Here is a 13,445-nt window from a genome sequence, read left to right on the forward strand (position 1 = left end):
ACGGAGATGAGGTCACTGTACGTTGTTTCTCTTGTAGTAGACGGGTTAAAGTAAAACCGTCCCTGGAAACGTCACCACTTTATCTTGTAGTTATTAAAAGTAGAGTTTCTATATTTGATAATTGATGGTGCCACTGAACGAGGTGGTTTATGTGAAAACAGTGTTTCCAGAAGTTGCGTACCACGTGACGCGTAGAGCGCCGTCCACAACTCTGAGACCACTTCCTCCTTCACTTGAACAGGGAAGTGGTCTGGCACTTTTGGACCATGCTGTTCCACAATACAGCAAATTATTGTGGGAGAGAAAATGAAATCACTAAACGCCCAAATAAAAATGTTAAGTTTTGAATGTGTTTTATTTGTCTTTCTACCACTGACTCTTGACATCTTAACGGTGCGATCATCGATGCTTATTTCCGTGCAACCATCAGTGGGAGTAGTGTGTGGCTGAAGCGGATGGCTACACGAAACGTGTACAACTCATACTTACCTGGCAAGGGAGATACCATGATCAAGAAGGTGGTTCACCCAGGGCGAGGTATAGCCATTGCACTTCGGCTGTATTGACCCCTGCGAATTCCCCAAATGTGGGAATCTCGATTGCATAATTTCTGGTAGTGGGGGACTGCGTTCGCGCTCTCCCCTGATTTACATGTTCAATGATAAAATGATATTGAAATAATCGGGAAGATTCGAGAACTTACAGGTTCTATATTGAAATTAGTCAAAGCATGTACCTTTTTTTAATAAGAAGAACATACATTATATTATCAAGGTATTTACAGGGGAGCTAATATATATAATTATTCTGACACCATGAATGGAATGAATTGAAGCTATTACTGATAGCGAGTGCACATTCAGAGGTTTTAGTATTAAAACATAGATGTAGCTTTACATGATGTTACTGTGGTGTCTGCATCTCCCATTTAAAAAAAAAAATTCAATCAGTGATTATAGTTACTAAGAGTGGCTCACAAAATAAATTGTATAAGTTTACTTTTGTAATACAAAGTATTGTTCAGATGTATTTGAGAAAGTAATATTATTTCATGTGAAGATGGAGTGTGTTTGTGTTTATTTCAATGCCTGTGTGTATTATTCAACAATTTTGACTCCTGTGATCTTATTCTTTGTACTTTTACCTGCCTCACTAACAAAGATCACCTGTCAGATCAACCAGAGCAATAAAACAAAATTCTCCTCGACTAACTGTTCACAACTCAAATTTTCTAATAGCTATTACACTCAACACACTCTCAACCATTAAATAATGTGTATGGCAGTGAGTTAATAGCAATTACATCAATATAACTTTTCTTCCAGATTGTTTAGTTTGTTTTATCCTGCTTTTTCTACTCAACCCCTACAACCTCCCTCCCTCACCCTGTCCTTATGTTCAGGCCCTGCATATTCTAATGGTCTTTTTAATCTTTCTCTGCCATTTTCTCACACCCACACTTTTCCCTTCCCACTACTCTCAACTCCATCTCAGGCCCTGCAGCAGCCGGTGCACAGGCCGCGGTGTCGTGTGGCTGGCAGGTTCTTGTACACGACCCGGCTGTACGGGATGAGGTCCCCAACCATCACCTGCTTAAACGACTACCGCCCTGTAGCACTGACCTCCACCTTCATGAAGTGCTTCGAGCGGCTGGTCAAAACCCACATATGCTCCACCCTTCCTGACACCCTTGACCCCTTCCAGTTTGCATACCGCCCCAACCGATCGACGGACGATGCCATCGCCCTGACAACACACACCACCCTCTCCCACCTGGAAAAGGCCAACACATATGTGAGGATGCTGTTCGTGGACTACAGCTCCGCATTCAACACAATTGTGCCTGCCAAACTCGTCCCCAAGCTCAGGAGCCTGGTTCTTAAAACCCCCGTGTGTAACTGGATCTTGGACTTCCTGATGAGCAGACTCCAGGTGGTGAGAATCGGTAACAACACCTCCTCCTCACTGACCCTGAGCACCGGGGCCCCTCAAGGCTGCGTGCTCAGTCCCCTTCTGTACTCCCTGTACACACAGGACTGTGTGGCAACACACGGTTCAAACATCATCCTTAAGTTTGCAGACGACACCACCATCCTGGGTCTCATCTCCAACAACGACGAGACCGCCTACAGAGATGAGGTCAGAGGCTTGGAGACATGGTGCCAAGAGAACAACCTGTCTCTCAACGTCTGCAAGACCAAGGAGATGATCGTGGACTTCAGGAAGCTGCAGAGGGGGGGGTCACGGCCCGTTACACATTGATGGAGCTGTAGTGGAGAGAGTCTCCGAGTTCAAGTTCCTCGGTGTGTTCATCACGGATGACCTGACCTGGTCCAAACAAGCGGACTCTGTGGTGAAAACATCACAAAAGTGTTTATACTTCCTGAGGAGACTCAAGAAGTTTGGCATGGCTGCAAAAACATTAACAAACTTCTACAGGTGCACCATTGAGAGCATCCTATCAAGCTGCGGCGATGGACCGTGGCGATGTGCAAACCCCTGAGCAAATCATTGTCATTAATGAAAAAGAAATTTGAAGCCTGAAACCATGATAGTTTACCGGACACCTGTCAATCAAACACCTCCCTCTATTGGCAGAATGTGATCATGACTGTGTGTGACTGGTGAGCTGTATTTGTATCGACTGTCTGTATCTGTTTTCATATTTATATTGTATATTATTTATTAAACCTGTATATATGTACATATCTTCTGTATACTCACTTAGAATTATGGTTGCAATTATACTGTGTAATTGCCTGTCTTTTGTAATATCTGTATCCTGCAAAGCCATATTGTTTTCTGAACACCACACAAACAAAGTAGTTTAACCTTTGCCCTCATGCAAGCTCCACATTGAAAGGTTTAAAAAAGGCCAAACAACCTGTATGGAAAGCTATCACTGGTGTGGATCTGTTTACATTAAGTGCCTTAGCAGAGCTTAAGTACAGCTTATCACCTTTATGTTTGTTGCTACTGTAATAGGGGAATGTTCTGGATGAGGAATTGACTGTCTTATCTTGTCATGTTTATGAATTTTTATATTCTGTTAATTGCTGTATGAAAATAAAGGTCAGAGGTTTATTGGAGTGCAATTTTTGTTTTTTTAATAACTCACATTTTCAATAATAAAATAGGTTGTCACAGGTTTATAAACACAGGTGTAAAAAAACATAAATAATTGTAATATTAGCTTAAAATATAAATCTAAAACAGCAATGACAACCAAGATAAAGATGAAATATACATTATAGAATATAAAGCCTTGTCCTGGAGATCAATGTAAAAGGCATCAAGCTCGTAGTGCAAGAGAATTATTAAGCCTGTGACAGAGGTAACGAGTGCATATAGCCTATATATATATATATATACACACAAAACAAGATTTTGATGAGTTGTGACATTTGTGATTTGCAAATTAAGGAAGTAATTAGTAAGTAGTTTCCAAGAAGGTGCATAAAGATATGTCATGAACTGGAAAAAGAATGATTGCATCTGCTAAATATATACAAAGAACACAGCAAGCACAACAGTAAAAACACCTGTAAAATATAAAATTCAAACAGTGAGAAATAAGGTGCATAGTGAAATATAATACAAAACGAATGATTGTGTCTGTCAAATATTAATATATATAATATATACATGAGCTGTACTAATGAAAGGTGAGGACAGGAGATGGACATGTGTCAGTGTGTAACTCAGCAGGAGGACACCATGGAGATGGAGAGAGGAAGTGAAGTGAGTTGTGCTCAGACGAGAGGAGACAGGGAGTGAAGCAGCAGCTAACGGGGAGTGAAGCAGCGGCTAACGGGGAGTGAAGCAGCAGCTAACGGGGAGTGAAGCAGCGGCTAACGGGGAGTGAAGCAGCGGCTAACGGGGAGTGAAGCAGCAGCTAACGGGGAGTGATCCAGCAGCAAACGGGGAGTGAAGCAGCGGCAAACGGGGAGTGAAGCAGCGGCTAACGGGGAGTGAAGCAGCGGCTAACGGGGAGTGAAGCAGCAGCTAACGAGGCTCAGTGGATGAGATGTGTCTCCTGAGCTGTGAGGAGTCTCTTCTCTGCTCCTTCTTGTGCGAACGTCGGGGAGGGGGAGGGCTCTAGGGAACTGTAGACTCCGCGCCAATGGGAGTCTACACTTCGGAGGAGAGTGTAGACTCCTGGCCAATGAGCGGCCGGCAAGTGTAGACAAGGGTAGACTCCGAGCCAATGGGAGGCCGCCATTGTCTACACTGGAGGAGAGTGTATACTCCTGGCCAATGAGCGGCCGGCAAGTGTAGACAAGGGTAAACTCCGAGCCAATGGGCGGCCGCCATTGTCTACACTTCGGAGGAGAGTGTAGACTCCTGGCCAATGAGCGGCCGGCAAGTGTAGACAAGGGTAGACTCCGAGCCAATGGGCGGCCGCCGTTGTCTACACTTCCAACGGCTATGCACTCGCCTGGCTCTCGCGAATTGCATAATTTCTGGTAGTGGGGGACTGCGTTCGCGCTCTCCCCTGATTTAAATGTTTAACAATAAATGAATCCAATTGAATTATACCAATCAGAGTCGTTCACACTTTCTGTATACAACAGCCACGTCTGAAACATTATGTATCAATATATTGAAAATGAAAGAAAAAGCTACCTTTACTTTTCTAATGAAAAGTATTGTTTCTTTAATTGAGAAACTTGATCTCATGATAAGATAAAGTGTATTTGTGTTTACTTCAATCCCTGTTCGTCTTCAACACTTCTGTCTCCAGGGACCTTATTCTTTATACTTTTACCTGTTTCACTAACAAAAATGAACTGTAAGACCAGCCGCAGCCAACAGCTCATAAACATTGAGTTTTTGAATGATGTCAAAAGTCAAAATGAAACCACAGGTTTGTAATGTATGTGTGTCCAGCTGTATTGGAGCTTTGTATCGGCCAAAATGTACCTAATTCTTTACATGTTAATTTTAATGCGAAAAGTGTTTTATTCTCATTTGTAATTCGACTCTTTTACCATTTGAGCGTGCAATAAGAAGTTGTATCTGCTCAGTCTCTTGTGATACATTACATTTTCATTTAGCTGACGCTTTTATCCAAAGCGCCTTACAATAAGTGCATTCAACCCTGAGGGTACAAACCGAGAACAACAAGAATCAAAAAAGTGCAATTTCTTCAAAAATAAAGCAAAAGTTCAAAGTGCTATGAGCAAGTGCCATTTAAGTGCTACTAAATTGTTAGTTTCAAAAATGTTACTCAAGGAAGAGGTGTGTTTTTAGATTGCGGCGGAAGATGTGTAAACTTTCCAATGTCTGGATGTTGATCGGGAGCTCATTCCACCATTAAGGAGCCAGGACAGCAAACAGCCGTGATTCTGATGAATGTTTAGCTCGCAGTGAGGGAGCAACAAGCTGATTGGCCGAAGCAGAGCAGAGTGAACAGACAAGGGTGTAACGTTTGACCATGTCCTGGATGTAGACTGGGCCTGATCTGTTCACAGCAATGTACGCAAGTACTAAAGTAATAGAGTTGCTGCACCTGTGGGCAATTTTGAAATTCCAATTATGTTCAAGCCCCAATTTTTCTCCAGGGACATTTTCTGACAAAAGTGACTGTGTAGAAAAGCTGTGTACTTTTCGTGCCACTCAAAAATGTGAGGCATTTGTTTTGTTTATGTCTGCAGTCTCAATGCCAACAATGGTGTTTGTTGGTACTGAAGTTAATCTGAAAACATTTACATAACCCCTCCCTTTTCCTAGAAGTAGACCCAACCCATTCTACTGGAGGACAGGCCCCTGGCTTCAGTAAATTTATTTTATCTTGTCTAGAAATTATGAAATAGCTATTACACTATATTTTTATTATAAAAAATGTGTTTAAGCAAGTGAGTGAGTTGATAGTTATTATAACGATATAAATTGTTTTACAGAATGTTTTTTTTTTTTTTTTTTTAAACCTTTGTGGATTTGTACAATAGTTTGACTTTCACACTTCTAAATATTGGTCATGACTGTGTGCATCCACCTGATGGCGCCAGAGCTGCTGTTGTGTTGTCACGGAGATGAGGTCACTGTACGTTGTTTCTCTTGTAGTAGACGGGTTAAAGTAAAACCGTCCCTGGAAACGTCACCACTTTATCTTGTAGTTATTAAAAGTAGAGTTTCTATATTAGATAATGTATGGTGCCACTGAACGAGATGGTTTATGTGAAAACAGTGTTTCCAGAAGTTGCGTACCACGTGACGCGTAGAGCGCCGTCCACAACTCTGAGACCACTTCCTCCTTCACTTGAACAGGGAAGTGGTCTGGCACATTTGGACCATACTGTTCCACACTACAGCAAATTAGTGTGGGAGAGAAAATGAAATCACTAAACGCCCAAATAAAAATGTTAAGTTTTGAATGTGTTTTATTTGTCTTTCTACCACTGACTCTTGACATCTTAACGGTGCGATCATCGACGCTTATTTCCGTGCAACCATCAGTGGGAGTAGTGTGTGGCTGAAGCGGATGGCTACACGAAACGTGTACAACTCATACTTACCTGGCAAGGGAGATACCATGATCAAGAAGGTGGTTCACCCAGGGCGAGGTATAGCCATTGCACTTCGGCTGTATTGACCCCTGCGAATTCCCCAAATGTGGGAATCTCGATTGCATAATTTCTGGTAGTGGGGGACTGCGTTCGCGCTCTCCCCTGATTTAAATGTTCAATGATAAAATGGAATTGAAATAATCGGGAAGACTCGAGTCTTTACAGGTTCCATAATGAATTTAGTCAAAGCATGTACCTTTTTTTAATAAGAAGAACATACATTATATTATGAAGGTATGTACAGGGGAGCTAATATATATAATTATTCTGACACCATGAATGGAATGAATTGAAGCTATTACTGATAGCGAGTGCACATTCAGAGGTTTTAGTATTAAAACATAGATGTAGCTTTACATGAGGTTACTGTGGTGTCTGCATCTCCCATTTAAAAAAGAAAATTCAATCAGTGATTATAGTTACTAGCAGTGGCTCACAAAATAAATTGTATAAGTTTACTTTTGTAATACAAAGTATTGTTCGGATGTATTTTAGAAAGTAATATTATTTCATGTGAAGATGGAGTGTGTTTGTGTTTATTTCAATGCCTGTGTGTATTATTCAACAATTTTGACTCCTGTGATCTTATTCTTTGTACTTTTACCTGCCTCACTAACAAAGATCACCTGTCAGATCAACCAGAGCACTAAAAAAAAATTCTGCTTGACTAACTGTTCACAACTCAAATTTGTTAATAGCTATTACACTCTATAGTTTTACTTCTCATTAAAATAATGTGTAATGCCTTGAGTTAATAGCAATTACATCAATATAACTTTTCTTCTGGATTGTTTAGTTTGTTTTATCCTGCTTTTTTCTACTCATCCCCTACAACCCCCGTCCCTCACCCTGTCCTTATGTTCAGGCCCTGCATATTCTAATGGTCTTTTTCATCTTTCTCTGCCATTTTCTCACACCCACACTTTTCCCTTCCCACTACTCTCAGCTCCATCTAAGCCCCCGCAGCAGCCGGTGCACAGGCCGCGGTGTCGTGTGGCTGGCAGGTTCTTGTACACGGCCCGGCTGTACGGGATGAAGCTCAGGCCCGGCTGGAGTTGTCTGGCCAGGCGACAGTATTCAGCCAGTGCCAAGACCGGTAGAGGGGTCACCAAGAGGAAGCCCACCACCAGTAAAGCCACACAGCCTCCGTCAGTCAGCAGGTCGGAGCAGTAGGGGGTCGTCCCATGAGGTCGGACCTATAAAGACAACAGAAGGACATAATGACAAGGCAAACGGTTGTTGATGAGGTCAGTCTGTCAGTGTGTCACCCATGTCAAACTCTTTTAACCCTTATTTGACCAGGGCAGCTTCACTGACACCAAATACAATTTCATGAGTCTCCAATTGCACAGTAGCACTCATTCACACTAACAGTTTAATCCTCCATTCTGCTAGTAAATATTTTGCTCACTGAAATTATTTTTTGTCATCCATGTATTCATATAGAGAGCATCAAACATTTCAATACTTGTGTGAAGTGCAGGGATTAACAGATAAAGACAGGAGATGACGACATCAGATGGTTGTCGTGACTCTGTCTCACATATGAATGATCTAAATCTGTAGCACACTAAACATAACTTTTGTCACGATATAAAAACTGTTTTAGCAAGTTGTTTATAAACAGCATCATTTCCATCATTCTATCAAGTAGTTTCAAAGCTGCTGACCAGTTTAAATCAAATCACAGTCAGAGTACTTGTTGCTGAGCAGCATCAGTGGGGGAGTGCTGCCTGACATTTGAATTCACCAACTATGTTTACCCATTAATTTAGTTACCTCAGTTTCAACAACAGACATGTCGTTTAAATTATCTTATCTTTCCATCTATTCTCCTTACAGGTAATACCGTGTGTGTATATTATCATTTTTATTTATTATTGTTTTTTTGTTGTGAACGTATGTTGTTGAATCTGCATCCGGAATGAGGAATGTTTTTAATGGCGCACGTCGACGCTCAACTCTCAGGTGAGAGGAACAACTTCCAGAAACATTTATTGACTGTGACACTATGCTCACTCGTGTCGGTTTACGTGTTGTGTTGAAGTCGTTAGGGTTGAAGACGAGGGAAACACGAGTTTTTACGTTAATTGACGTTAATTAACGATGCGCGATGTCAAACCGGAACTACTGCAACGAGGAGTTAGCTGTAGCCTAGCATCTCGTTGCTGGCGTTGAAACTGCTGTGTAATGTTCTTTTGCCATTATTTAACTCCTAATAGTTGATGACAGCGAATTAAAGTCTCATTTAGAGGAGAACATGCGTAGATAGTCGGTAAGTCGACCTTTCTATTCTTGTACATCAGAGTAATAGAAACACAAGTTCTCACATTTCTGTATCATGTATCTGTTAATGCTCAACTAACTTCCGTTTAAAAAATGAAATGAACGAATCTTGTTTTAAAACCTCTGAATTTGTACAATATTTTGTCTTCCACGCTTCTAAATAATTGTGTAATGACTGTGTGCATCCACCAGGAGGCGCCACAGTTTCTGTTGTGTTGTCTTAGGTTACGTCACTTTACGTTGTTTCTCCTATAGTAGACGGGTTAAAGTAAAACTGCCACTGGAAACGTCACCGCTATTTCTCTTGTAGTTATTAAAAGGGGAGTTTCTATATTCGATAATATATCGGGCCAATGAACGAAGTGGTTCATGTGAAAACAGTGTTTCCGGTAGTGGCGTGCCACGTGACGCGTACAGTGCAGTTCAAAATTCTGAGACCACTTCCTCCTTCACTTGAGTGGGGAAATGATCTCACACTTTTGGACCATACTGTTCCACAATACAGCAAAGCATTGTGGGAGAGAAAATGAAAGCACTTAACACTCAAATCAAACGTTTAATTTTTTAATATTTTTTAGTTTCATTTCTACCACTGACTCTTGACATCTAAACGGTGCGATCATCGATGTTTACCATGTTGCTTATTTTTGTGCAACCATCAGTGGGAGTAGTGTGTGGCTGAAACGGATCGCTCCACGAAACGTGTACAACTCATACTTACCTGGCAAGGGAGATACCATGATCAAGAAGGTGGTTCACCCAGGGCGAGGTATAGCCATTGCACTTCGGCTGTATTGACCCCTGCGAATTCCCCAAATGTGGGAATCTCGATTGCATAATTTCTGGTAGTGGGGGACTGCGTTCGCGCTCTCCCCTGATTTACATGTTCAACAATAAATACAAATTTATATAAGGTCACGTTCCGACTTTATCGCAGGTTCTATTGAACATAGTCCTGTATTACACAGCTGCTCTCAAAATATATGGCCTATGAAAGAAAACGATAAGTCTATTTCTCTGATGCAAAATATTCACCATTCAATTGAGAACTAAATATTATTTCAGGTGACGATGGAACGTCTACGTGTTTATTTCAATGCCTGTCTGTCTTCAACACCTCTGACTCCAGGGATTTAGTTCTTTGTACTTTTACCTGCCTCGCTAACAAAGATCAACTGTCAAATCAGCGGGAACAATAAAAAAATACTTTTTGACCAAATGTTCATAACTCATACAAATTGAGTCTTTGAATGATGTCAAAATGATACCTCAGGCTTATAATGTATGTGTGTCTAGCTGTATCGGAACTTTGTATCAGCCAAAATGTACCTAATTCTTTACATGTTGATTTTAATGGGAAAAGTGTTTTATTCTCCTCTGTAATTCCACTCTTTTGCCACTTGAGTGCGCTATAAGAAGTTGTATCTGCTCAGTCTCATGTGTCCAAATAGGTTTCAAACCCAATTTTCTCTAGGGATATTTTCTGACAAAAGCGTCTGTGTAGAAAAGCTGTGTAGTTTGCGTGCCACTCAGAAATGCAAGGTTTTTTTTACGTTTGTAGTCACGATGCCAACAATGGTGTTGGCTGGTACTGAGGTCAATCTGAAAAGTCTTAGATAACCCCTCCCTTTCCCCAGAAGTAGACCCACCCCATTCTACTATAGGACAGACCCCAGCTGAATCCAAAAACTTTATTTAAAAAACAAGTAAATAATACAAGAAATTGCAGTCATAGTTTGCTTTACACAAAACTACACTAGACACAGTTTCATAATAAAATGCATGTGATGATACAGTCATGTTAAGTGTCAATACAACCATTTTTCTATTATTTTTGTTCATTCATGCAGGTCTGATGAGATGCATTATTATTTTATTATGACAAGTTAAATGCATGGCTCTGTTACCTTGACAGTCAGATTTGTGACGCACCTTTGAATATTTTCCTTTAAATATAACCCATTTATTTTGTCTTGAAATTTTGAAATAGCTATTACACTCTATATTTTAGCTCTGTAAATAATGTCTAAGTATGGGAGTGAGTTAATAGTAATTATAACGATGTAACCTGTCGTCCAGAATGTTTAATTGGTTATCTCCTGCTTTTTCTACTCATCCCCTACAACCACCCTTCCTCGCCCTGTCCTTATGTTCAGTCCCTGCATATTCTTCATCTAATGATCTTTCTCTGCCATTTCTCACACCCACACTTTTCCCTTCCCACTACTCTCAGCTCCATCTTGGCCACCGCAGCAGCCGGTGCACAGGCTGCAGTGTTGTGTGGCTGGCAGGTTCTTGTACACGGCCCGGCTGTACGGGATGAAGCACAGGCCCAGCTGGAGGTGTGTCGGGCCAGGCGACAGTATGCAGCCAGTGCCAAGACCAGCAGAGGGGTCACCAAGAGGAAGCCCACCACCAGTAAAGCCACACAGCCTCCGTCAGTCAGCAGGTTGGAGCAGTAGGGGGTTGTCCCATGAGGGCGGACCTATAAAGACAACAGAAGGACATAATGACACGGCAAAAGTTTGTTGATTTGGTCAGTGTATCACCCATGTCAAACTCTTTAAACCTTTATTTGACCAGGGCAGCTTCACTGACACTAATACATTCTCAAGAATGCTCCACTCTCATAGTTGCACACATTCACACTTACAGTTTAATCCTCCATTCTGCAAGTAAATATCTTGCTCACTGAAATAAATTTTACTCATCCATGTATCAAATTAAATCACAAGTGTTTTCGTGATTTGAAATGTTTTATCAGCTTGTATTCGGAATTTTATATTTTGCTTCAGCGTGAGGTTGAAGATCAGGTGCACCTTCCTAGTAACTCAGCCCACAAGTGGCAGGGACTCTGTGTCTTAATGAAGCTACAGCAGCATACACAATATGATGATGCAACAATGAAACCCCAACTTTGAGAGAGAACTTCTAAATTATAACATTATAGACATTATAATACAGACATTTGAAAGCAGTAATGCAGGCTAGAGATGGTCTTTGTGTACTTCTACAGGAGAAATATTTTGTTTCAGTAATACATTAATCAAATTTATCATGTCACTCAAGGTTCACAATATTTCAATTACACATTTTGAAAATGCAGGTTTTTTTTGGTTACGTTTACATTATGAGATCATCAAATATTTCAGTACTTTTGATAAGTGCTGGGAATAACGGATAAAGAAAGGGGATGATGTGCACTGCGTGGTATGTGTGTATGAAGTGTGGACAGACACCAGATGGTTGAGTCTTTCTCACATATGAATGATCTAAATCTGTAGCACACTAAACATAACTTTTGTCAAGAAATAACCCTATTTTAGCAACTTCATTTTAACAGCATAATTTCCATCACTCTGTCAAGTAGATTCAAAGCTGCTGATCAGAATACTTGTTGCTGAGCAGCACCGGGGGGGGGGAAGTGAAGGGGTCAGGATTTGAGTGTGAGGGCGGAATGGGAGACAGCAGGCCTGGTTCATCTTATCGCCCCATGAAGGATGAAGTTAACATTTTAATGCATAAGGAAATGCAGGGAGTAAAAAGGTTTTCAGGATTGAGCGAGCTCTGGAGGGAGAAGAGTATTTATTATAGTAGAGTGCATGTTGACAAGACAATAGCTAAACTGATAATAGAATAATTATTAGTTTACAAAATCTGTATGCTGTCATAATACATGCAGAGCTGGCCAGAGAGAAATACCAGCTTGAGGTGAAGTGAGGGACAGAGTAAGCAAGTAAGAGATGGTTTAAACTGTAGTACATGGCTTAGAGAAAATACAGGGTAAAAGGAGAGTAAAGGGCAGCTTTGAAGGGTAGAAGTTGTAATAGATCAGACTCACACAAGTATGCCCATGTTTGTTTGTTCTTGGTGAGGCCTCGTGTGTGGCTCTAGAGCTGAGCCAGGTTTCTACATGAGAGGCCATAGCAGTGTTTTTGCTTATGGAGTGTTGTGTTGTGTGGGTTTCTTGACTTAAGTTCCTCATATATTTTGAAAGTGTAGCCTGCTCAAGATAAAGATCCAGAAATACTTAACCCTTGTTTCTTTCTCAACTTCTTCTCACCCTATTTTTCTCCTTTGGATTTCTCCCCCTTTTCTCGATGCTCCCAGGTCCTGGTTAATCCCCCTCTAAGCTGCTGTCACATGAGGTCTAACTGTGAGAGCAGGAGAACAGAGAGAATCCTGATCTCTCCTGTCATTAAGGAGGTCCTCAGCCAACAGAAATGCCATTGGTATGCATTAAAATTCTCTAAACTATTATGACTTCTTGGGTTAGTCCAGTATAAAGCTTACTTGCTCAGAGGAGCAGTAGTTTGGTTTGTTTACATGTACATTTAGTTGGTTTACTACATACAGTATATTTTTCTCATGTTCTTATCACACACATCTATGTACTTTCATATTTCCTAGCTCTTTAATCCCAGGCTAACTACCTAGCAGTCTAAAAAATGAGGCTCCCTAGACGCCTGAGCCCTTGCCTCCCTGCAGTTCATCCATCTCTCAACATCTGAGAAAACCTCAAACTTATCTGATTATGAAACCTCTCACTGATGGAGCCAAACCCCCCCCCCCCCCCCCCCCCCGCAGCCC

General features: G+C 41.2%; 3 non-coding genes across 3 annotated transcripts; all 3 read left to right on the top strand.

Annotated features, from left to right (window-relative positions):
• Window positions 1-481: 481 nt before the first annotated feature.
• Window positions 482-645, top strand: LOC133952494 (U1 spliceosomal RNA). Its single transcript, XR_009920604.1, has one exon. It is a non-coding gene; the product is annotated as a U1 spliceosomal RNA (small nuclear RNA).
• Window positions 646-6,510: 5,865 nt separating this feature from the next.
• LOC133952495 (U1 spliceosomal RNA) lies at window positions 6,511-6,674 on the top strand. The gene has a single exon (XR_009920605.1). It is a non-coding gene; the product is annotated as a U1 spliceosomal RNA (small nuclear RNA).
• Window positions 6,675-9,568: 2,894 nt separating this feature from the next.
• Window positions 9,569-9,732, top strand: LOC133952496 (U1 spliceosomal RNA). The gene has a single exon (XR_009920606.1). It is a non-coding gene; the product is annotated as a U1 spliceosomal RNA (small nuclear RNA).
• The last annotated feature ends 3,713 nt before the right edge of the window (window positions 9,733-13,445 follow it).

Source organism: Platichthys flesus, chromosome 4, assembly GCF_949316205.1.
Source record: "Platichthys flesus chromosome 4, fPlaFle2.1, whole genome shotgun sequence".
NCBI classification, from domain to species: domain Eukaryota; kingdom Metazoa; phylum Chordata; class Actinopteri; order Pleuronectiformes; family Pleuronectidae; genus Platichthys; species Platichthys flesus.